The sequence below is a fragment of the Myotis daubentonii genome, chromosome 17 (assembly GCF_963259705.1).
Source record: "Myotis daubentonii chromosome 17, mMyoDau2.1, whole genome shotgun sequence".
Taxonomy (NCBI): domain Eukaryota; kingdom Metazoa; phylum Chordata; class Mammalia; order Chiroptera; family Vespertilionidae; genus Myotis; species Myotis daubentonii.
The window spans coordinates 44,717,472-44,743,675 of record NC_081856.1 but is presented as its reverse complement, the minus strand read 5'-3'; the positions used below and the strand labels follow the sequence as shown (position 1 = coordinate 44,743,675).

The following is a 26,204-nucleotide window of genomic DNA, read 5'->3' as shown; positions in this document are numbered from 1 at the left end:
AGATATCTGTGAAGAGTTGGAGGAAGACAGATATACAAGCAGGCCAAGTAAGATGTGATGCTGAGTAAAACAGTCTTAGCGTAGTACACTTCTAGGGAATGTAGATTGGTGCAGCCACTGTGGAAAACAGTATGGAGGTTCCTCAAACAATTAAAAATGGAACTTCCCTTTGACCCAGACATCATACTTCTGGGAATGCATCCTAAGAATTCCAAAACACCAATCAGAAAGAATATATGTACCCATATGTTCGTAACAGTGTTATTTACAATAGCTAAGATCTGGACAGCCCAAGTACACATCTACTCTCCTATCCACAGTGTATCTTAACGTTCTAATCTCTGCCCCCTCATCTGCATTGGGTAGTTTTCCTAAATTTGCCAATATATGGGCTAATAGTGATAGTTCACTATTATTTTACTTTGTATTCCTTCGCTTATTGGTGAGGTTAATACTTTATAGGTAAGTTGTATTTTTCTCCTTCAAATTATCTGTGAATATTTCTTGCCTAGTTTTCTATTGGTGTTTTAATGATGTTCTAGGACGCATAGGAACTCGTTACATAATAACGATTTAAATTCTTTCATTGTTGTTTGATTCAAATTGAGATGGTTTGTATTGATCCATCGCCTCCTTTTTTATTTCTTCTTAATAGTTTGTTTCTCATACTCGAGGAGGACCTGCTAGCTGTCAGTATAGTTAAAAGATAAGAAAACAGGAAAGTTGATTAATTTCTGCTCCCCCTGCTATCAAACTGCTCTAAGAAACTGAGTTATTTGGCTCAGTTTACACCGATGTTGGAACATTAACCTCATGATCCATGGTTCACAGATTGGTGGGTGATTTGCTTTTGAGACTGCACTCACAAACTTAAGGTCCCAATCTAGAGAGGCTTGGATTTTGAGCTCTGTGCACTGATTGGTACTTCTGCTGGTTCCTGTCAAAGTGTGTGTACCTCATGCCTGTTCGTTATGGAAATGATTTAGGAGAGGGAAGAAGAAGAAGTAGAGTGAGCACTAGACTGGGCCTAATGTATACTAACTAGTACAGCTGAAGGGTAGTTAATGTTCAGTTGTGGAACCACTCTACCTGGGTTAAAGTCAAAGCAGACATGGGTCAATTACAGGATTTTAAGTGGTTTACAGAATTGGGCAAGCTAACGAGGCAGATTCTAACATTTCAGGAATGCATTTGAGAACTGTTCTGTAGAAGCAGGCCACCAAGACTGCTATTGCCTTTCCTAGATGGAGCAGTGGCCTTTGTCAGAAAGCTGCTGTGGAAAATCCAGATGTTTTCGTAGTTGTGCTTGTCTCTGAAACAGAAGCAGCAGGAAAAAACAGCTTCCAACCATTTTTTTCTTCCAGATCTTGTTCAAGTGCATATAATTGGTAATGCTTAAATTACTTCTAGCACTCTAGCATAGGAAGCCCCAGAAATGTAGTTTTTAGTATTTATAGACAGAAAAAAAATACATTTAAAGGAGATTGGAGTGGATATCGAATGCCAATTGTCATATCCAACACAGTGCTCATTTCATTATGACTCTTAATAACAATATGATATGATTTTTTTGCATAAATAAATAAACAAATAAGTAAAAAAAGGTAGCCACTGGTTATATAGTATAAGTAACATCACCAATAGCAATTTGGTCCTCTGTAGCTAATGGATTATCGTGGATTTAATTGAACTGAGAAAATAAATAAAAAGAGAGTCATCGTGAGATGAAGTGGGGGCATATCTCCCTGGCACAAGGATATAGTTGTACTTAAAGCCATGGGACTGGATCATGCTACTTAAGGATAATGTTTTAGGCAGAAATCTTTGAAAATGCCAATATTTAAGATAACACCTAGAAAAGGGAAGCATGCAAATAAATAAGGGGGAAACAGTAGAAAAGATAAAGGAGAACCTACTTTAATTTACATGGCAAAATTGACGATCGCCTAGAACATTTTTCTTCAAACTATATCTGCCAGGGAGATCTGGTGGTTTGAAATAATCTGGTATGGCTGTCCACATTCATCAGATTAATAAGATAATTGCCAATTCTCTACATCACTTTGTGTCAACATAGCCTGAAACACAAATGGAAGTTTTTGCCCAAATGATGTAAATTTAGTCACTTGCAAACATCCCTGGTCACTCTGCAGAGTGAGTGGGGTCCCTCAGCCTGGCCTGCGGGGATTGGGCTGAAACCAGCAGTCCAACGTCCCCTGAGGGGTCCAGGAGTGCGAGAAGACACTCTGCAAAGTTGCTGTCACTTGGCAGCTCCTGCATTGAGCGTCTGCCCCTTGGTGGTCAGTGCGCATCAGACCTACCAGCTGGTTGGCCTGTCACTTAGTCTTTTATATGTATAGATTTGAAAAGCTCTTTTCCCATTGTGGTTTGTCAAGTAGTTCAATATATTAATCTTGGGACAGGAGACAATGTCAGGGTGAACATACACGAGGATTCACACCCTCAAAGAGAAGTGTACCTTTGGTGGCCTCTGGTGTCCTTGCTTTTACAAGTCACTCTGCTGAGACTGTGGCTGCATCTTGGGGTTGCTGTTGAATCCAGATAGTGTTCATCTTGTCCCATTTGAATTCTACTCAGTTTTGCCAAACTAAAAGTTTATTAGTTAGTGACTTTTAGGAAGGTTAGTAAGATTGCCACAATATAACTATATTTTATGAAAACGGAGGAAAACCTCCTTTTAAGTTAAGTACATCTCGTCACTAAAGGAAGAAAAACAAAATTCGTGAAGTGGTGAAGTGGAGCCTGGTAGTTGAGCTGTAGCTGCCAGGTAGCTGCCAGAGTTTGTTGTGGGATCAGAGTGAGCCTGGATACACAGAGCATGGAAAATTCCTGATCCTTGTCATCACAGCGTTTGGCTCACAGCCCTCTCCTCTCCAGGACAGAGGCTCTGGCATTTCTGATTTCGTTTTCTATTTCTGTCCCTCCTTACAGAGAGAAATTCAATGTATTTCTGCTAAAACTTTCTAGAGCTGAATTTTGGAAGATCAGAGGACAAACTCCTCATGCAAGACTTGTAGGAGTTTGTCCTGTAGGAGTTAGACTTCTTTATCAATCTAATTATAGATCAAAGACTTCCTACATCCACCTGTTTACTCTTTCAGGTGCCCATAAGAGGTGTGACATACAGGAACTTAGAAGTTCTAGCTAGGAGTTCTTTGTCCTTAACGCTTTTCCAGGGTCTCATGGAGATCAACATTCTTTACTTTTTAAGCCTCAGTTTCCTTGTCTTTAAATGAGCCAATACTACCTACTTCAAAAGTGATATTCAAAATATCTGACAGCCGGTGGGGCCTGGCTTTTGGCCAGTCAGACAGATGCCATATGCAGCTGGTAAGGTTGTTCCCGACACATACCAGCTGAATGGCAACCAGGACTATTTGACGGAGTTGCTCTAAGGGTAAAAGAGAATCATGCATGTGAATGTACTTTGAAAACTGTAAAGGGGTACATGAGTCTGTGCTACTAATGCAAAATACATGCATTGGGCCAGACATTTGAGAAGTGCTTTGGGCTGTTTGACCAAAAGATTTTTTAAACGAGAATAAAGAATCATTGCCTTATAGTTTCAACTTATTTAAAAACCAGTTTCCTATAAAGTTAAACAAATGCTTATTATACAGTCCAGCAATTTCATTCCTAGGTATTTTTCCCAAGAGAAATAAAAACATATACCCACATAAAGGCTTGTATGTAAATATTCATCATAGTTTTATTCATAATAGCTAAAAGCTGGCAGCGACTCACATGTCCATCACCTGGTGAATAGATAAACACACTGATGCTTCCGTATAGTGGAATACTACTCAGCAACACAAAGGAATGAGCGACTGATGGGCACCACAACACAGATGAATCTCAAAAGCATGAGGCTGAGTGAAAGAAGACAGACACAAAGCATTACATACCATGCAATTCCATGTGTGTAAAATTCCATTAGAGGCAGACGTTTAGTGACAGAAGATTGACTGACTGCAAGAGGCATGAGGGAACTTTATGATGTGATGGCAAATCTCTATGTCTTGATTATGGTGGTGGTTACGTTGTGTGTGTGTGTGTGTATATATATATATATATAAACTCATTGAATTGTACATTGAAAATTGATCAGTTTTACTTTTTGTAAATTAGACTTCAATAAAAAGCTGACAAAAAATTGAAGTAGGTAAAATAGTTTGCTTGTAAAAAAATAAGTAGAAAATGTATTGTTGAAAGAGAAAGGAGAAACATTATATTACAAATCAAAATAGCTCCCCTTCATAGTTTATATATTTCAGCTTTGGGTTTTGAGTAATCCATTTCAGCCTCATCTCTTGCATTGAGCACTAGTATCTAGCACCAAACTTGCTATGAAGTCCTCCCAGCCCACTGTATTGTTTCTCTTTTTGCTGTCATTTGCTTATGCTGAACACTTGTCTGGAATAGCTCCCTCCCCTGCCCTGGGACTCCATGTCCTGTCCTCTCTCCCTCACCTGGCTAACTCCTCCTTACCCCTTTTTTAAAAAATATATTTTATTGATTTTTCACAGAGAGGAAGGGAGAGAGATAGAGAGCTAGAAACATCGATGAGAGAGAAACATCGATCAGCTGCCTCCTGCACACCCCCTACTGGGGATGTGCCCGCAACCCAGGTACATGCCCTTGACCGGAATCGAACCTGGGACCCCTCAGTCCACAGGCCGACGCTCTATCCACTGAGCCAAACCGGTTTCGGCCCTGCTTACCCTTGATGATTCAGCTTGGAATTCGTCTTCTCCAGGAGGTTTTCCTTGATTTCTCCTCTCTCCTGCACATTGGGACACCTTTGGGTATCTCTGTCTGCTAGCTTTATCATTCTATTTGCCAGATCACACTATAATTAGTTCTTTCCTAAAAGAAAGTAATCTTTTTTAGAAGTTAGTCACCATATCTTACACATTTTTTTTTAATCCCTATTGCCCAGCACGTTGCTGCTATAAATGTTTGGGAATAAATAAATGGGAGTGTCTCAGGGTATTGTGGTAAGGCAGTGTTCGATTGTGAAAAGAACAGAAAAGAAGGAAGATCTCATTGAATCTTTATTTTAAAAATTGATTTCAGAGAGGAATGATGAGGGGAGAGAGATAGAAACATCAATGATGACAGAGAATCATTGATGGGCTGCCTCCTGCATGCCCCCTCTGGGGATCAAGCTCACAACCTGGCCATGTGCCCTGACCAGGAATCAAACTGTGACCTCCTTCCTGGTTCAGAGGTTGACACTCAACCACTGAGCCACACCAGCCAGGGCGATCTCATTGAATCTTAATCTCTCAGTAGTTAGAGTAACTTTTATTTAATAACTTACTTTTTGTTTATACATTTGTTTATACATTGTGTAGGCCTCAGCTTTCTCCAACAGAAAATGAAGAAAATAGTCTTAGGTACTGGATAGGATTGCCAGGAAACATGAATCAGAGGATGTATGTGAAAGCACTCTGTATAATAACACAGTTTGCACATGAGTTATTACTATATCCTTGGAGGAGTGTAATTTCTCAGCTCTAGAATATAGTAATGCAAAACCAAACCACATAGGTAAAGTCTATTTACCTATTTGGCTATTTAAGCATAGCTTCAGCTTTACACTGATACATTCACCTGACTCCTTGTTACACCGTCCTTGTTAGAACATCTAGTTAGGACATCCTCTGTTTGTGAGCGATGTCTATTGTCTTGTCATATCTGTTCACTCTGTGTTATTTCTACCGAAGGAATTGTCAAAACAGTCTGTAAAAATGTTCAAGACTTAGCTCTTGTTTTATTTATTTTTGGGCCCTCTGGAGTACTTAATAAAAAGCACTGCACCCAGAAATGCTAAAATGACAAACCAAGTTGAGCATAACATAGAACTCTAGAGAAATGTTATCCAGTTTTCTTTAAGAAGGCTAGCTTTCAAAGTAAAATTGTAATTGCATTTTATTTTTAGAGTCTGTTCAAATAATTTTGGGTCACCACAGAAACTTTCCAAGCTTAAGCTAATAAAAATGTTCCAGATCTTTGGAAGGCTACTGATGTCTTCATTTGGAACTTTGTGAGATAGAAGAATTCCACTGTATCTAAGATTAATTTCCACAAGTCTCAAAGTCTGAACTGTAGCATGTTATCTATGTGGCACACGAGTTATTATTATATCCTTGGAAGAGTGTAATTTCTTCTAGCATTGCATAAACATTTTCAATATTTTACCTTGATTATAGGAAGAATGAGGACTACACCTTATTTTTAGGTAACAGATCAAGGCTTAGGCCCTTGATCGACTAATTGGCTAGATTCATCATTATTTTTAGTCTTTACTAACCTTATTGGTGTTCTTTGGAATATAATGGGAGAAAATCTAATTAGGTATATAAATTTTGAGGTACATTAAGAGTACATCAAATAATATTGTCGGTAATATGGCTTTTCAGACATAGGATAAAAATAAATGAAACTGACAAGAAAATGTGAGAGATATTGAAATACTTTGCTGGCATAGTATGCTATACAAATATGTAAATGTATGAGATGGACTTATAATGGAAAGCAAAACAAGTCTATATTATAGTTATTTTTAATAAATAAATTTCTATTTCAAAGTTATTTAAACCTATCTTCTAATCTTGGTAAGCAATTTAAAATAATTTGCTGACTTGTTGACTTAACCTTTCAAATATGCCAAAGACCACTAACTTCTTGCAACATTTACAGATAGTTATCCAAATGTGTTTTTGGTTAGGATGTGAAAATATTTGGGGAATAAATGCAGTACTTACGCTTATTTACTTTACATAAATTGGAATTTCCCGTGAGTATAAATTGGAGGAAGTAGAAAGAAAGAGGAACTTGAATCTAAACCAAATATTTGTTTATGAACTTTGTTTAGAAACCCACATTAGTGACTCTGATAGTTGGGATATTAAACTAATAATTACTTCTCTTTGTAGATTATTATTTTCATACACCATTATATGTTTCTTATGAGGATATTCTCTTTGGAATGTCCAAAGAGAATATTATATTTTTACCAAATGGGTTCTTTTCAATATTCAAATATAGAAATATTTACACTACTTTATTGCAGCCGAACTTTTTTGAACAGGTATTTTTCTGTTTATACCCTTTCTCCAAAACAAAACAAAATAAAACAAAACAAATGAACAAAAAAAGAAACCAGCATCCTAACTTCTCAGAGCTCTGTGTGCTTTCAAGATGGATTGGCATCCTTACCGGGTTACATGCTATAGCAAAGATTTTCCCAGCCATTCATCTTTAATTACATTTAAATTTACATTAATTTAAAAAGGATTAAAGGCCCCTTCAAAAATGATGTTCCTATTCACTAAACAGCATGTATTAATTTATAGCCGTTTATTGAAAAAAATGTGGTTAGTCTATGTCTCTTGCCTCATACATAATAAAGAACTCTTCTTGAAAGTAATTGCTGTAAAATATTGTTTGCGGTATCAAAATGTTAGTGTGATGGGGAGGTAGCATTTTTTGCGCTTAGCAGACTGCTTTGAGTGTCTCAGCTGCAAACTGGATAAGGATAGCTAAGGGGGGGAATGATAGAGCAGTTAGAAGAGGCCTTAGATAATGAAGTCCTTGAGAAGAGGAATGGGGTCTTTGTAAGTGCCTGGGGCAGCACCATTCCCACAGGAGGGAAGGACCGTGATGCTAAGGACAGCGTCGCTACTAGGACAGCCAAGAGACAAACAAATCAGAGGTCGATCTTAGAAAATGCTAAATCCATCTTCTCAAGGTCTTCCTCTCAAGCTGAGCTGGTCTCTGGTTTTCTGACCATATGTTATTTCTCCTCTATAAAAAAAGAAACAACATACTCATTTAAAAGAAAGCAAAAATGTTAGTCATCAAGCCCGACAGTGATTTGGGCCCTGACTCAAGTAGCGTGAGAGACTTCTTCCTGTGGTTTTCGTCCTGCGGGGTTAGGTCAGAAAGATGTGGTTAGAAAACAGCTGAGATTTTATTTCGTTCATGTCTTACTCATAAATCTCCAGTGTCTTCCCCACAATGACAATAGGGAAATGTCTAAACGCTGCAATTTAGGTGGCAGGTGGCGGCCTTCTAGAATTTGTCTCCGATGTAAGCATTAACGTTTACCACCTTCCAACTTGAAATTCAAGGTAGCTCACTGTTATCAAAGAAGATGGGGTTCTTGGCATACTGCTGGAATAAGCATTCCCAGAGGCCCCCAACAGGAAGATGAGACTTGGTAGGAAGCTTTATGTCCATGGAATCACACCCCTGGTTTGCCAAAATCCCTTTGTCCAGTAATAGAAGAAGTGTAACGGGGGTTTCAGTAGAGCTAAAATCAGAGCCAGTGTCCAGATTTTGCTTCCATGTTGGAGCTGGGTCCAGTTCAGTACCGGGCTAGCTGCAGTCCATTAGCCCATTGCACGTGGGGTCCACATGGTCGGGGGCCACAGGGGTGAATGCAAGGAAGCAGGCGCAAAAGAGCCTCACAAGCCCAGAGTCATTTGAGTCCCAAGAGAGCCAAGACGGAACTCCTTTGTTCAGGGCTAATGCATCCCAAATCTTTGTACCCTTGCAGTGGCCCCACTCATTCTGGCCAATGACCTGTGTTCCCAGATGTGACTGACAGAAAGCACCTTCCCTATGTCATCCCAAACTTTATTGGGCATGGGTCTGTCTTCCCTTTGTTGGACCCCTGGGGAGTGTAAAGTTGTAGCTTCCTGGTGAAGTTGCCCAAATGCCATGCCTATAATATCTGGCCTTCTCTTTACTCTTTTTCTAATTTTAATAACTAATTACAACCACTCTTCTCTCTAGTTAAGACATATTCTAGGCATTTCCGTGGGAAGGAAAGCAAAAGCTAAAGCTAGAAGAGGGTGAGGCCTGGGGAATGCTAACAGAGATTAGCACCCAGATTATTAATTCAGGGGCTCATGGAGAACTGGGGTGCTGCTCACATTGGCAATATTTCTGAGGGGAGGTAACAGTGCTTGTTTAAGAGCTTGTGTTCGGATAGTGTGACATTTCTTATCGCTAGGCTGTCTATGAGCTGATATGTTAGATTCCAGAAGAAGGAGCCAGTTCCAAAAGACGGGTAGGAATTAAGTGAGGAACTCGGGACAGCAGACTCTCAGTCTGGTGGTCAGGGCTGGACTTCAGTCCTTGAGGAAATTACCATGAAAACCATGTCCTGATGGATATGCAACCACACTGGCCTCAGTGGGTAGGGGTTGGGGTGGGAGTAGATGACAGTTCACTTTGGTACCTAGAACTTTTATTCCCTGGCATATCAGATCACAGATAAAATGCATCATACTATCCCAGAGAGTTCTCTGGCACACCGCCAGGGCCCTGGGTAGGGAAGAGCCTATAGGTGACTAGCTTTTAATTGTAACAGCTGGACAAGACAAGGCTTTTCAGGGACTGACATCCACCTGCTCTGGATTCTTTTAGGATTATAACAGGCCTCTTTATGATATATGGGTAGTCATATATTACATATGATTGTCTCATCATTTCCAATTAATTTATATACTTCAGACTAAGAAATGTCTTATATTTGATTTTTTATTCTCTTTAGGCCTTACTCAGGTATTAAGCACTTCTTGAATGAATAACACATTTGGGGGCATTGTCCTGTCTGCCTACCTGAATCAAGGGTGAGACCAAACAATAAACCCAATTTTATTTGTTAGTTTTTAATTCTTTTAATGGACAGAAAATCATTCTATTGGTTTCCTTAGCTCTATTTCCACCACCTCTGGCTCCCCCTCTCCCCCCATAAACGGGATGCAAAACTCAGGGACTCTTTATCTCTTAGATTGGGGATTGTGAGTCCTGTGACGGTAACTAAGTGCCTTTCTTTGTGATTATTTTGGAAACAACATATTTTCACTGGAAATACTAGAAGCTCGAAAGCCAAAGGCTTTTGGCACAAACCTGTGACAGGGATTCTAGATAGATGCATGCTTCAGAAGAGCTCTCATTCCAATTTCGGAAATTCAGGCTATATTGAAGGAAGCAATCTGTTTGCTTTGGTAAAATTAGGCATTAGGGCTACTTAAGGGTTAATGAATGAACTATGCTGATCTGAATCTAGGTATTTTCATTTCTCTAAATCTTGCTCTTAGCATATAAATTATTTCAATAAATGATTTTTTAACTATCATATTTTCACTCATCACATAGACTTTTATTGAACACCTGCTATATGCTAGTTGGGTGCAGGTGCTGTTGATATAGAAATGAGTACTATAGTGTTGCTGACAACAGGGACTTACAGTCCTCACTGGCATCATGTGATGCACACTAATACAAAGATGAACCCTTTAGCAACTGATGCATATATTTTAAAAAGTGGTATAGTTATACAATTGAACATTATTTTGGCAATAAAAAGGAATTAAATGTTAATGCATGCTAAAATATGAACGAATCTCAAAAGCAATAGGACAAGTTGAAAAATCCTGTCACAAAAGACTTTATTTTGTATGATTTCATTTAAATAAAATGTCCAGAATAGGCAAGTTCATAAAGACAGAAAATAGATTAGTGGCTGCTAGGGACTGAGGGTGCATGTGGGTGGAGACTGGTGGCTAAGGGTACAGTGTTTGTCTTGGGAGTGTTGACATGCTCTTACATTTATTGTGGTGATGGTTGCATAGCTCTATGAATATACTAAAATCATTGAATAGTACATTTTAAATGGATGAATTGTATGTTAAGTGAATATAATCTCAATAAAGCTATGAGAAAGAGAAAGAGACACACAGAGAGAGAAATGGAAAGAGTAGATAGATCTTACCAAAAATTGCCTTTACTTGCCTTGCCTTGGGGTCAAATTCTACCCAAGAACATTTGAAAACATTTATTTGCAAAGATATATGCACCCCATGTTCATTAGAGCATAATTCACGGTGGCCAAGACATGGAAACAACTTGTGTCTTTTGATAAATGATTGGATAAGGAAGATGTGGTACATATATACAATGGAATAAGATGAAATACTGCCATTTGCAACAACATGGATGGACCCTGAGAATATCATGCTAAGGGAAATAAGTCAGACAGAAAAAGTCAAGAACCGTATGATTTTAGTCATATGTGGAATATAAAATTGAAAGCAACAAACAAACAAACAAACAAACAAACAAGAAAAACAAATAAAAACTCATAGACACAGACAACAGTATGGTGGTTACCAGAGAGAAGGAGGTTGGGGGAAGTAAAGGGGAAAGAGGGTCAAATATATGGTGACAGAAAATGATTTGACTTTGGGTGGTGGGCAATAGTATACAGATCACGTATCACAGAAATGTGCACTTAAAATCCACACAATCTTATTAATCAATGTCACCCTAATAAATTTAATTAAAAAATATACCTGTAAAGAACTCGTTCAGCAAATGTTTGAGGGCCGACTATGTGCCATGCATGGTTCTTCCGTTTATTGTAGAACAAAGTCTAATTCCTTACCATGACCCACGAGGCCCCTGAATGATATGGTCCTTGTCTTTTTCTCAGATTTTATCTCCTGTTCCTCTTTACCTTTTCGCATTACCCTCCAGCCACAATAATCTTCCTTCAGTTCCTCAGAATAATTTTCCTGCCTTACTGCCTCTGGAAAGAGGACTCTTGTCTCCACTTTCCTTAGTATAAACTAAGATAGCTCCTTAGTATAAACCTTCAATCTCCGCTTCAATCTCTCTTCAGAGAGGTCTTTCCCAGTCACCACATCCCATGGAGATTTCTGTCCCCCTCATTCTTCAGTAAGCTTGGAATGAAAGAAAACCCCAAATAATATGGCTTACGCAAGGCAGAAGTTTCTTTCTTTGTCATGTAAAGTTCTAGATAACTATGTTCCATGGGTTATTAACCCAGACTCCTGTCTAGACATTACTCTCCAACTCTACCTCTTGGCAAAATAGCATCTTTATCTGCATTGGAGTGACCAAGGAGGAGACAAGGGGAGGAGGAAGACATGCCCCGCCCCCATTACGTAACAGGGTCACACTTAGCTATAGAGAAATTGGAAAATGAAGCCTTTTTTTTTTTCTAGGTAATCATGTTCCCAGCAATAGAAAAAGGTTCTACTACTAAAGGAAAGAATGGACATGGGGGGAAAGGGACAATGTCCCCACAGATTATACTTGTGATAGAAATAGATTCTTGTCTGTTACTATATTACATAAAATTTTCTTTTATTATGGTTTCTATTAAAATACTTTATTCAAACAAAGCAAATAATGGAAATCATCATATATAAAGTTTATATAAAATGGCTATGCATACTATTTTGAGCATAATTTAAAGAAATACAAACACCTGCGAACATTTAACTTTCGTCTTCACTAAGTTACAATTTTTTTGGCACTTCCTACTTCCCTTGACTATTTCCCAGAGTTAGGTAGAAAGCCTTCTTCTCTACTCTGAACATTTAGAGCAGTGAGCCTCAACCATGGCTTCACATTAGAATTACAGAGCTTTTTAAAACCCTAACAGAGAATGTAGCCCAGAATAATTAAATCAGAATTTCTGGAGGTGAGACACAAGTAAATCAATTTCCTACAGCTACCATAACAAATTACTAGACTCATGACTTAAAATGCCAGAATTTATTTCTCTCATAGTAGTCTGAAATCAAAGCGTCGGCAGGGCCATGCTCTCTCTCGGGGTTCTAGGGGAGGATTTTTTCCTTGCTTCTCCTTAGCTCCTGGTGGTTGCCAGCAATCCTTGGCATTCCTTGACTTGTAGTTGCATCACTTCAATCTCTGTCTATGTTGTCATATGGTCTTCTTCCCTGTGTCTCATCCGTCTCTGTATTCAAATCATTCTCTCCTTCCTCTTATAACACACTATCTGCAAAGACCTTATTTCAAAGTAGGTCACATTCACAGCTACTGGAGGTTAGGACGTCAGCATATCACTTTTGGGGAACACAATTGAGCCCACCGCACAAACCTGTTATTTTGATTCCCTAGATCCCTGGTCAGCAAACTGTGGCCCGCGAACCAAATGCGGCTCTTTGGCCCCTCGAGTGTGGCTCTTCCTAAGCCTTAGGAGTACCCTAATTAAGTTAATAACAATGTACCTACCTATATTGTTTAAGTTTAAAAAATTTGCCTCTCAAAAGAAATTTCAATCGTTGTACTGTTAATATTTGGCTCTGTTGACTAATGAGTTTGCCAACCACTGCTAGATGATTCTTTGGCTTAGTAGCTAATGCAGAGAGCCACTTCTTCCAGAATCATCTCTCAAACTTTAATAGGCATGTGAATCACCTGCAGGTCTTTTTTAAATGCAGGATCTGATACTCTAGTTCTGAAGTGAGGTTTGGGACTCACCTCACAAGCTCCTAAGTGGTGCTGGTGCTGCGGTCCACCCTAGGAGGAGCAAGTCCTCAGAGTAAAGCCTGTATAAGCTTCTCTGTAGCTCCTCCTCTAGCTCCCCTTCTAGACTCAGGAGCATCTTGGAATTAAAAACCTTTACAAGAAACTTAAATCAGGTAATAAATTTAGTACTAGCTGAGGAAGGGATTACATTTTTTATTTTAAATTTATTTTAATTGATTAATTAATTTTTAATTTATTTTTAGTTTTCCAATTATGATTTACTTTAAGTATCATTTTGTATTGGGTTTGGATGTACAGTATAGTAATTAGACATTCCTATACTTTACAAAGTGTTCCCCCTGGTATTTCCATACCCAACTGGTACCATACATATAGTAGTCATTACAATATTATTGACTATATTTCCTAAGCTGTATTTTATATCCCAATGACTATTTTGTAACTACAAATCTGTATTTCTCAATCCCTTCACCTTTTTCACCCAGCCTTCCAAACCCCCTCCCATCTTGAAACTATCAGTCTGTTGTTGTATCTGTGAGTCTGTTTCTGTTTTATTTGTTGGATGATATTGCTCTTTGGATTCCACATATAAGTGAAATCATATGGCATTTTTTTTTCTTTGATGGACTTATTTCATTTAGCATAATACCCTCTAGGCCAGCCGTGGGCAAACTACGGCCCGCGGGCCGGATCCGGCCGTTTGAAATGAATAAAACTAAAAAAAAAAAAAAAAAAGACCGTACCCTTTTATGTAATGATGTTTACTTTGAATTTATATTAGTTCACACAAACACTCCATCCATGCTTTTGTTCCGGCCCTCCGGTCCAGTTTAAGAACCCATTGTGGCCCTCGAGTCAAAAAGTTTGCCCACCCCTGCTCTAGGCCCATATATGCTGTCACAAATGGTAAGATTTTGTTCTTTTTTTTAATGGCCAAGTAGTTTGGGTGGGTTTGGCCCCTTATCCAAGTCTAGAGGTGGATCTTGCTTGGCTTAAGGTAGTCATCATATTCCATCCCCAAGACCACAGGGTTGGATTCACAGTGGGCATATAACCCCTGAGTCTGAAACAGACTTGTTAGCTGGGGCTTCTGGGAAAAGGAAGCTTGCTTTGTCTTTCCCATGGAAACTGGTGGAAGAGACATTCTTTCCCTGGGCAGTATAATAAGGATGTGAGGTCCAGGAGAACCCAGAGCTGTGTAGGAGCAGGGCACAACGCAGATGCCAAAGATGAAGAAGGGAAAGCACCAGGAGCCAGGAACATCTTATGGTCTAGATATTAACTCTTTATCAGATATTATTTGCAAATATTCTCTCCCATTCCATAGGTTGCCCTTTCACTCTCTTGATTGTGTTCTTAGTTGCAGAGAAGTTTTTAAGTTTGATGTGGTCCCAGTTGTCTATTTTTGCTTTTGTTGCCTCTGCTGTTGGTGTTATATCTTAGAAATCATTGCTAAGTCCAATGTAATGAAGCTTTCCCCCTATGTTATCTTCTAAGATTTTTACGGTTTTATGTCTTTAACCCATTTTGAATTGTATAGTTTAGGTCTTTAATTCCTTCTGAGTTAATTTTTGGTTACAGTATACAATAAAGGTCCAATTTCTCTTTTACATGTGGATATCTACTTAGATATCCCACCACCATTCATTGAAGTGGTCTTGGCACCCTTATCAAAGATCACTTAATCATGCACAAACCATACACACAGTTATCTCCCCCCTCTCCTCGCCCACACACGCACAGGCTCTCTATTTGATTCCATTACTCTATGCAAGTACGACACACTACATTGTTTTGATTACTGTCGTTTTGTAGTATTTTTTGAAATCAGAAATCAGGTGTGAATTCTCCAGCTTTGTTTTACTAAAGTGGATTCTCTTCAGGCTCTAAATGAATTTTAGGTCGAATTTTTCTATATCTGCAAAAATTGATGCTGGGATTTTGATAGCGATTATGTTGAGTTTCAAAAAACATATAAATGCATGCTGACTTAAGTTAATTAGGGAGGAATCCGCGTGGAATGGGATGAGAAAAGCATGGATTTGGAGTCGATCTGACCTGGGTTCAAACTCAAGCACTGTTACTTTCTAGTTTGGTAGGATTTTTGAACTTCCTGTACTTTCCTGAAACTTCTTTTTTTCACCTATTAAATGTGGCAATGCTCTTGTGCTTAAATCTTTCCAGCTTAAACTGTATGGTAATGGCTTTTAATTGTAATTGTAATTGACTGACATTGATAGTTGGATTTATGTTGTTTCATCCAATGAACTTTAATAAATGGCACCCAGGAAATTCTCATATAGTGTATGGTTCTGATATTTCTGTCGTGTCCTGAAAATCTTCTTCTAGTGGCAAATTGCTGTGTCAAACAGAATCATGACACTGAGCCAGGTTTTCTATTATCGAGGGCAGAAATTCTGTGTCATTACAGTATTCCTCCACTGCCTCCCCTCCCCCAAGTTTCTCATCTCTAAGAAGAGCACCGGAAAGTTAAATTTCAAAACATAGCTAAATTAAAAAAAAGCTCATTTTAAAAATGTAAGCTGTCATAGACTTATTTTATCTCTCTGATATAACCCTATAATAACATTATTTTATACTTCAATATAAGCATATGCACACGAGTTTATCATTTTTGCCCTTGGTTTTTGAAGATGGAACTTAGAAGGAAAATGCATTTAGATATGAAATATTGAAATCTACTGAAGTGTATGGAATTATTTAACAGTACAACAGGCATACTTGTATCTTTTAGAAGTGATATCAGGTGGGCTAGCTAACTGAAGCTTTCAAGGAATGTATTTTAATGATCTCTAGGGTTTATCTCCTATTTAAAATTACTTGCTATTTAGTCTGCCTATATTAAATCACTGGCACTTGCTAAATTCTTCTTCAGATTTGTTTGTTTTCAGTAAATCAGTTTAGCGTTGATCATTTGATCACTTTGAGGTGTGATAGGGGGAAGAAAGTAGTTATCTAATTTTCACTGAACAATCTCCCTAAGGTATTAAATAAATTTATTCTATATCTCATCTGTCATCAGCTATACATGGTGAAATGCTCTGACAGAAACTTTATATTCAGGGCTCCTACGTTAGTTCTCACTCAATAGTAACAACCCCCAAAATTGCTGTGGCTTGCAACCACTAAGATTTATTTCTTATTCACTTTATATATATACACTAGAGGCCCAGTGTACAAATTCATGCATGGGTGGGGTCCCTCAGCCTGGCCCGCGATCGAGGTCGTCTCACCCAGTCCAGATCGGGCCAACTAGGGTTGGCCAGCCGCGGGAGGTTGGCTGTGGGAGTGCACTGACCACCAGGGGGCAGCTCCTGCGTTGAGTGCCTGCCCCCTGGTGGTCAGTGCGTGTCAGTGACCGGCTGACCAATCGTTCGGTCATTCAGTTGCTTAGGCTTTTATATATATAGAAGATGTGACAAGACATCTGCCCGTTCACATTTCATATATATGAAGTTGGTAGTGTCTTTGCTTCTGCCTCAGATACCTTTTCCACTCCAGGATGCAGGCTGACGGAGAAGCCCCCATCTGGACCTTGTCATTCTTGTGGCTGAAGGAAAAGGGCTCGTAAGAGACAGTCAAAGCTTGCAGTGGCTCTTCAGGTTTCTGCTCAGCCGTGACCACATTACTTTGTCCAGCAAGTCCCATGGGCGAGCCCAGTGTCAGTGTCTTGAGACACTGCAGTTTACAAGGCATGTGATGGGCATGTGAGAGTCGAGGAAATAATAGAATACAATGTTGGTATAATTTTAGATAGGGCCTCTGGCATCTTTTTCTCTGATGCCCTGTTCTGCTCATGCTTCTTTGAAAAGTCCCTTCCCTGCTCCTCTCACCTTTCCCTCCATCACTCCTTCCGGACCCTTTGCTGCCAAGCAGACCCATGAAGCCTCCTCGGCGTTTCCGCCAGCCCCGTGTGGGATCTGTATGATTTGCGCCCAAACTATCGCTTTGGTCAAAACTGACAAGAAGTCACTCTGCCTCTGGAACCGTGTGATGTGATCAGAAGAGCTCTGCTGCCCTGACCGGTGTGGCTCAGTGGATAGAGCATCAGCCTGCGGACTGAAGGGTCCCAGGTTCGATTCCGGTCAAGGGCCTGTACCTTGGTTGTGGGCACATCCCCAGTGGGGGGTGTGCAGGAGGCAGCTGATCCATGTTTCTCTCTCATCGATGTTTCTAACTATCTCTCTCCCTTCCTCTCTGTAAAAAGTCAATAAAATATATTTTTTAAAAAATGAAGAGCTCTGCTCTGAGCCAGGTGGCTCCCTATGTGCTGAAACCATACCCACTATTTTTGTTCTATTCCTGATGATTAGTTTGAAGTGAAATTTTAAATAAATCAGATGATAGCTGTTTATACCTATTTGGTATATGCCCCAAGCCCTTCATACCTTATTCTTATTGTTTTATAATGCTTTATAACACAGCAATTTTTACCTCAATCATGCCATCTGACGCTCACAAGAATCCTGGTGGTGTCAATGGGATTGTGATTCTCACGTTAACAGTTTGGGAAAAGATAAGCAACTTATTCAGGATCAAAGGCTAGTGAGCTTTACAGCCAGTATTCCCACCAGGGTACATAGTGGTGGACCCTGCCTGTTATGGATAAAGAATACCCTGCTTTAAAATAACATTTTGAAGAATAAATAATGCAATATAGGAACAATGTAATATAGCAAATACTTTATAAAACAGTTTTAGAGTAAGGTACGAAGTTTCACTGATAGGATTCACCTTAAAATTAAATGGTGGTGTCTTCATTTTGAGTGCTCTGATTAGTAAATCTCCGTTCACATACCACTTTCCCAAGGAAAGGAGTCCTGGTCCAGGTTGGGCAGTGTGGCTAGTGGAGCACGAAGCCCCGGGAGGCCAGTCTCCCCACGGCAGCAGCACGTGTCCCCTCCCTACTGCCCAAGCGGCTGCTACTTCATCTCCCCTGCCCTGCTTTGTAGTTTAAGCCACTGTCACCTCTCAGAAAGTGCAGTAGCCCCTAAATAGCCCTCCATATCTGTTTTTTTCCAACCTCCTCCAAGCCTTTCATCACACTAAGCCTAGCAATGCTTTCCAAATGTAAATCTGAACTTGCTAGACTTCTATCCCCACCCAAGTCCCTCACACAGCCACCAGGCTCCCACGTAAGGTTTCCCTACACACCGCCAGCCTCTGGTGCCATTCTCTCCCTCACTCTGCTTGCTTTAATCTCTGTTCTCTCTTCTCCTGCCAGTGTCCCCAAATCCATTAGCTTTCAGGTCATAGACCAGTGATGGCGAACCTATGACACGCGTGTCAGAGGTGATTTTTCTTTGTTAAATGGCATTTAAATATATAAAATAAATATCAAAAATATAAATCTTTGTTTTACTATGGTTGCAAATATCAAAAAATTTCTATATGTGACACGGCACCAGAGTTAAGTTAGGCTTTTTCAAAATGCTGACACGCCGAGCTCAAAAGGTTCGCCATCACTGACATAGACCCTACCTTTAGTGAGCCATCTGTGACCCCCAAACCATAATAGCTAGTCCTGTTTTAGTCTCCTGAAGCCAGAAACTCACCTCTGTCCTCCCACCACCACTAAGGCCTTAAATACCACTGGAAGCTGATTGAGGTACAAAGAACTTCCGGATGCATTGACGACAACGGCTCTTGTGAAAGCCTTCGTTCACACACACCAAGTCACCATTACAAGGAAATACCCCAGTGGGTGGGAGAGAAAGCAACCATGTCAAAACCACCTGTTTCAACACAGTGCACCTCATGTTTTAGAGTATAAATGCTTCCTGCGATAATCAATAAATTAATCAAGGTTCTCAAAGGCGTGATTGCCTTTAATGTTGAGACCTCACCAATGGAAGCAGCTTGGATCCCCGGTGATCTGGTTGCTAGGGATTGGTCTGCACTCTGTGCTCGTGACTGCTGCGGTTGCTGAGTTCAGTCCCGGCCCACCTTGAGTGTCCTACATCACATGTCAGGTTCGACATAATGTTCCCAGGGTGGTCCCCCTCCATTTTACAACCAAATGTGTACCCTCTGCCTTGCAGAGGTCAAAGTCGACAAGGTGCTTTGCGATGCCTCTCCCTCAGGTCGGCATGTGGCATGCTGCTGTGTCAGGGAGACAGCTGCCTCTAGAGATGATGCTAATTTCCTGTGCCTGTGCATGGTGATGAGGTCGGGTCCTGGCATGTTTGCCAGGCTGACGGACAGGTTTAATTTGAGCCTGATCTCAGGAGATAGTGGGAGGGGAGGGTCACATACCACCAGCTATCATTTGGAGTTGTTGCTTTTCTAACTTTCACTCAAATAATAGCTGAGTTTAACATTTTTCCCTCTGAAACCTCTTTCAAGGAGACTGTTTTCCTTGCTTTCTTGGAATTAATAGAATGAGGATATCTTGGTTAAAAATGAGAAGGTTTCGGAGTGTTCCCTTTTCTGTTTTGGGGCCTGGCAGGAAGCCCCTATTCATTGTAAATGAATAGATGTTTTACCTACTTTGGTCTTCCCTTCTTTGTTCTTTGCCCCTTTCTTTATTTTCAGCCTATTGAGATCTTCTTAGGCCTACAAAGTTTTATGGGAAACTTCCTTCATTTCCCCCATCAGAATTAATATTGGTGTATGTTATTATTTCATGATATTTTACTTTTTAAAAAAATTTTAATTCTTTATTGCTTAAAGTATTTCATATGTCTCCTTTTCCCCCCATTGACCTCTCCCTGGTCATTCCCCAGCCTCCCTAGCACACGCACTCACCCCCCTACTGTCTGTGTCCATGGGTTATGCTTATATGCACGCATACAGATCCTTTGGTTGATCTCTCCCCACTCTCCCTCTTTCCCTTTGCGGTTGGATGGTCTGTTCGATGCTTCTGTGTCTCTGGATCCACTTTAGTTCATCAGATTATGTTGTTCATTATATTACACAAATGAGTAAGATCATGTGATAGTTATCTTTCTCCAACTGGCTTGTTCGCTTAGCATAATGCTCTCCAGGTCCATCCATGCTGTTGCAAATGGTAGGAGTACTTTCTTTTTTATAGCAGCGTAGTATTCAATGTGTAGCTGTACCACAGTTTTTTAATCCGCTCATCTGATGGGCACTTAGGCTGTTTCTAAATCTTAGCCATTGTAAATTGTGCTGCTATGAAAATAGGGGTGCATATCTCCTTTCCGATTGGTGTTTCTGGTTTCTTGGGATATATTCCTATAAGTGGAATTACTGGGTCAAATGGGAGCTACATTTTTTATTTTTTGAGGAAACTCCATACTGTTTTCCACAGTGGCCGCACCAGTCTGCATTCCCACCAGCAGTGCACGAGGGTTCCTTTTTCTCCATATCCTCCCCAGCACTTGTCATTTGTTGATTTGTTGATGATAGCCATTTTGACAGGTGTGAGATGGTACCTCTTTATCGTTTTGATTTGCATCTCTTGGATCATTAGTTACTTTGAGCATGTTTTCATATGTCTATTGGCCTTCTGTATGTCCTCTTTTGAAAGGGGTCTATTTAGGTCCTTTGCCCATTTTTTAATTATTTATCTTCCTTTTATTAAGTTGTATGAGTTCCCTATACATCTTGGAGATTAAACCCTATACTCAGAAAACTACAGGCTGTTGAAAAAAGAGAGAGAGGAAGACATAAACAAATGGAAAAATATACCGTGCTCCTCATGGATTGGTAGAATCAACATAATTAAAATGTCCATATTACTCAAACCAATCTATAGATTCAATGCAATCCCCATTAAAACACCAATGGCATATTTCACAGACCTAGAACAAACTCTCCAAAAATTCATATGGAATAAAAAAGACCCTGAATAGCCACAACAATCTTGAGAAAGAAGAGCAAAGTTGGAGGGATCACAATACCAGATATCAATCTATATTAAAATGCCACTGTGCTCAAAACTGCCTGGTATTGGCAAAAGAACAGATATATAGACCAATAGAACAGAACAGAGAATCCAGAAATTGACCCAAGCCATTATGCTCAATTAATATTTGACAAAGGAGGCAAGAGCATACAATGGAGTCAAAACAGTCTTCAATAAATGGTGTTGGGAAAATTGGACAGATACATGCAAAAAAATGAAACTAGACCACCAACTTATACCATTAACAAAAGTAAACTAAAAATGGATAAAGGACTTAAATGTAAGACAGGAAACCATAAAAATCTTAGAAGAATCCATAGGCAGCAAAATATCAGACATATGTCATAGCAATGTCTTTACTGATACAGCTTCTAGGACAATGGAAACTAAGGAGAAAATAAATAAATGGGACTACATCAAAATAAGAAGCTTCTGCACAGCAAAAGAAACCATCAACAAGACAACAAGAGCCCACTGCATAGGAGAACATATTTGCCAATGTTATATCTGATGATATTTTACTTTGTACTTCATTTAGCACTTGTGACATTCTGTGCTCTTTTGAAAGTTATTGTTTGCCTATTTTTCTTCCCCAGATTATACAGTTTTTTATAAATATGTTTTTATCGATTTCAGAAAGGAAGGGAGGAGAGAGAGACATATTCATTATGAGAGAGAATCATTGATCGGCTGCCTGCTGCACGCCCCCTACTGGGTATGGAGCCCACAACTCAGGCATGTGTGCTGACCAGGAAGTGAACCCAGACCTCCTGGTTCATAGGTGGACACTCAACCACTGAGCTACACCAGTCCGACCCAACAGTGTTTTCTTTTTAATTTATCAGTTTTAATAATTTTTAGAGAGAGGAAGGGAGATGGATAGAGAGATAGAAACATGGATGAGAGAGAAACATCGATCAGCTGCCTCCTGCACTCCCCCTATTGGAAATCTAGCCTGCAACCCAGGCATGTGCCCTGACAGAATATACAGAAATATACAATTTCCTTGGAAGCATACATTTCTGGAGGGTGACCACGGATGGGGTATTATTATACTTTTACATTTTTTGGTTTCTTTTCATTCATTCGGTATATGCATGTATGCATGTGTGTATTTGTGCCTATGCGTGTATGTGTGTCAAGCACCATTTCAGTTACTTTGGTTACATTAGTGACTAAAACAGACAAACATTTCTACCCGCCAGGAGCTCACATGGCAGTGGCTGCAGCTGGAAGCTGATAAATTCCGTGGAAAAGTTAAGCAAGAGGTGGGAGTGGTTTGCCATGATAAATAGGGAGGTCAGGGCAGGCCTTGCTGTGAATCTGACACTAGTTTTGAGTTCTTGGAGGTTCCCATGTGCTATTTTTGAGAATGGGAGGAAGGGACAAGCGGGGAGGAGGGCAGTGGAGCTGCTGATGGGCAGGCAGCATGAGCATTTCTTTTGAGTAACGTGTCAAAACACAAACTAACATCGAAGAGTGAAGTTTTCCAGATGGCCTAGTTTTATTTTACTCAACTGTAGCAAAAATCTTGTGTTAGTACACACCCTGCCTCCTCCAGTGAAGTATGCGCACTAGGGTCCACCTGGCCTGTGACCTCTGGGGGAGGTCATGGCCCTGGCGTCACTGGGTTATGAGCTGTCAGGAAGCCAGGCCCCTAAGGGCGGGCAGGGAGGCTTGCAGCCATTTGCCTGCATAATGGCTGAGCCTGTGGGGATTGTGAGTTCCACAGAGCAGCCGCTACACCCATATGGCTGTTTAAATTTAAATTCATTAAAGGCAATGACATTAAAAATCCAGTTTCTGATTGCATTAGTTTCATTTAAAGTTTTCAGCAGCCCTGTGTGTCCAACGGCTACCGAGTTATCACCGAGATAGAACATTGCCAACATGACATACAATTCTATCAGCATTTGTTCTTCTACATGTTGTCTTCTTGTACTGTTGCTATCCTCTTCCAAACCTCTCTTCCTTTTATTTGTTGTTTCTCATAGTTTATAGGCTTAAATACTAGCTTTCGCATTCTGTGTCGAGTAAGGGTCACTAGGCTCTAAGAGAGAGAAAAAGAGCGTTCTGAGTTTTCACACTTGGAACTTGCATTTCTGTGCTGACCGCCAGGGCCTTTTGTGCTTGGCTATTATTGTGCAGCTGTGCTCTGGTGGCAGGAGAATCAGACTTCGGAGTTGTTGAGGGAGAAGTGCTATCAAACTTTAAGGGTAAAATTGCACTTTTATGGAAAGGCTTTAGCTCCAGCCAAGGATCCCTTATTTGAAGCAGTGCCACTCAAGGAGGTATTTATTGACTAACTGCTACACACACACGAGCCACTGTGGTAGGCCCTGGAGATTCAAACAAAAATGAACATGGCCCCAAACCCTGAGGAGACCACGGTTTAAGTAGCTGAGAGAGTCTTAATAGGCAGAGTTTCACCGTCCATGGCCCAGGTCTGCCCAGGACACGCTCAAAGTCCAGAGAAGGGTGATGCATGAATCAGCCCTCCCTGGGGCTGGGAGGAAGGGCTGAGCCAAGAGGCCAGAGGCCAGGGAGTGCTTCCTAAAGGAGTGATTTTTAAATGGCAACCTGGGGAAAGAATAGGTGTTTGCCACATGATGAATTAGGGAGAATGGGTTCAACATGACATGATGTACCATCGTGTGAACAAAGACACAGAAGTGAACTTGCATGGTGAGTGGGAATTTTAAGTGTACTATATTCTTGGGCTTTGAAAGCAAAGGGATCCAGTGTCTGTAGAGATAGTCTTTGGTGTGTAAATGAAGAGGGGTAAGGTGGGGCGGAGGAGATAGTGAAGTGGCTGATCTACTTCCTCAGCAGTTCCAATAGTTCAAGCTGGCAGCTCTGTTGACATTTAATGGAGGGACCTGGGCTGGAGGCTGGGGCAGCAATAGTGGTGGGTGACTGGTGGGAGAGATATTTATATCAGTTCAAAAGACAGATAATAAGGGCCTGATGTGAGGGTGTATAATGAGGGGGGGGGAGGGGAGGCGGCGGGGGGGGGGGGGGGGGGAGGAAACAGGGGACTTCAGTTCAATCAATATGATTAGTGTTTGAGGATTGACTAGACATGGGGGATGAAGAAGACAAAAGAATCAGAGACAAGGCGTAGCTTTCAGGAAAACAGATTAATTTGAACTCTTCTTCCAAGTTCATGGTGATATGTTTTGACCTATAGCTGTTACTAGTGATTTGCATTGGCAACTGTGGCGTCTACATTAGGTTTCAGCTCTTCAGCACTCTGTCACTCTCCCATTTGTTAAAAGAACTTGAAGCATAGACCAGAGAGAAATACCACACTTGTATGACTTTAATTTTGCAGTGGCTTATAAAAATTTATAGAAATTTGGCTTCATTTCTAGTGGCTCCAATCCAGATGCCAAAATTACCCCATTGCTAGGACGCCCCTTAGGTAAACCATTGAATCTGTTTTTCATTAGGAACGGCTGAAAACCATCAACAAAATTCTCATTCTATGCCACTAATAATGCCAGTCAGGTTTCAAGGTAACCAGATTTTAGAAAGTTATGATTCTCAAAATCTGTCTATTTGTACCCTTACTTGTATTTTGGCACGTATTTATCATGTGAACAAGTAGTGGCTTCCTTACTTTCCATAATTGCATGTTGCTTTCCTTAGATTATAAATTAAATGTTGAGATCTGAATGTTAGTGGAGACATTCTTACAGATCTGCAATCAATCGCTTTAAAGTAAAAGTAAAAATTCAGTCTGGATGGTGGAAATAGAGTTGGAGAAGAGCCTGCCCGCAGGGTCCATTGTGATGGAATCTACATTGAAAGCAGGAATTCTCTTATAACTGCAGTGTATTTTAAAAGAATTTTCCAAGCAACAGTTAATATTTTAATGACATCTGTTAAGCTTCCAGAAAAACCCAGTTCTCTAGTTTGCAAGATTAAGGAAGGATGCCAAATATATGTTGATACTTTGGTTTTTAACTGACATATTTCATGACTGTGTGTCTAAAGCCACAAAACAGTAGGCGCCTGCCACTTTCTTTTAGGCAGTTATATTTAGCCACTGCATCTGGCCTTTGTTGCTAAATATTTTTTTTATTTTATTTTTTGTTGTTGTTACTCTAACTGCTCCATAAAATTGGATCTTCAGTGGTCTGGCAGTTTTTGAATGACTTCTCAGAACCTGTGAAACCCTGTTCCCTAATCAGGAAGATCCGGGAAGACTTGTGGTCTGAGGAAAGATAGCATGCCTCTTCTAAATGAGACAGCAGGATCACAGGACAGCTATACAAGATCTTCAAAAATGTTATGTGAAGAATCGTGATGTAGTTGGTGTGAACAAGTAAATTGAGAGCATGGGAAATTTCCACATCCTCTATGAGTGTTTTGTACAAAGGAGGAAAGAAAACAAGCTGACTTTTTGTGGTTCTTGGGAAAGGTTACATTGACTATTTGTTAAAAGTTAATGAAGATCACCCCGGCTAGTGTGATTCAGTGGTTGAGTATCAACCCATGAACCAGGAGGTCCCTGATTCCATTCCCGGTCAGGGCATGCAGGAGGCAACCAATCCATGTGTCTCTCTCAATGATGTTTCTATCTCTCGATCTCTCTCCCATCCTTGTCTTTTTAAAATAAATAAAAACATATATATTTTAAAAAGTGTCCCTAATCAGTTTGGCTCAATGGATAGAGTGTTGGCCCACAGACTGAAGGGTCCTGGGTTCAATTTTGGTCAAGGGCACATACCTCGATTGCAGATTTGATCCCCAGCCCTGGTAGGGGTGCGTGCAGGAGGCAACCAATCTATGTGTCTCTCTCACATTGATGTTTCTCTTTCTGTCTCTTCCCTCCCTTCCACTCTTTCTAAAGGCCAATGGAAAAATATCCTCTGGTGAGGATTAACAACAACAATGAAAAAGTTAGTGAACATCATTGGCTTCTAAGAACATTCTTTATAAATGA

At 40.2% G+C, this 26,204-nt stretch overlaps 1 protein-coding gene across 3 annotated transcripts in view; it reads left to right on the top strand.

Moving 5' to 3' along the window:
- Positions 1–26,204, top strand: part of CPQ (carboxypeptidase Q) — a 346,153-nt gene that overhangs the window by 71,226 nt on the left and 248,723 nt on the right. The gene's annotated exons all lie outside the window — the stretch shown is intronic.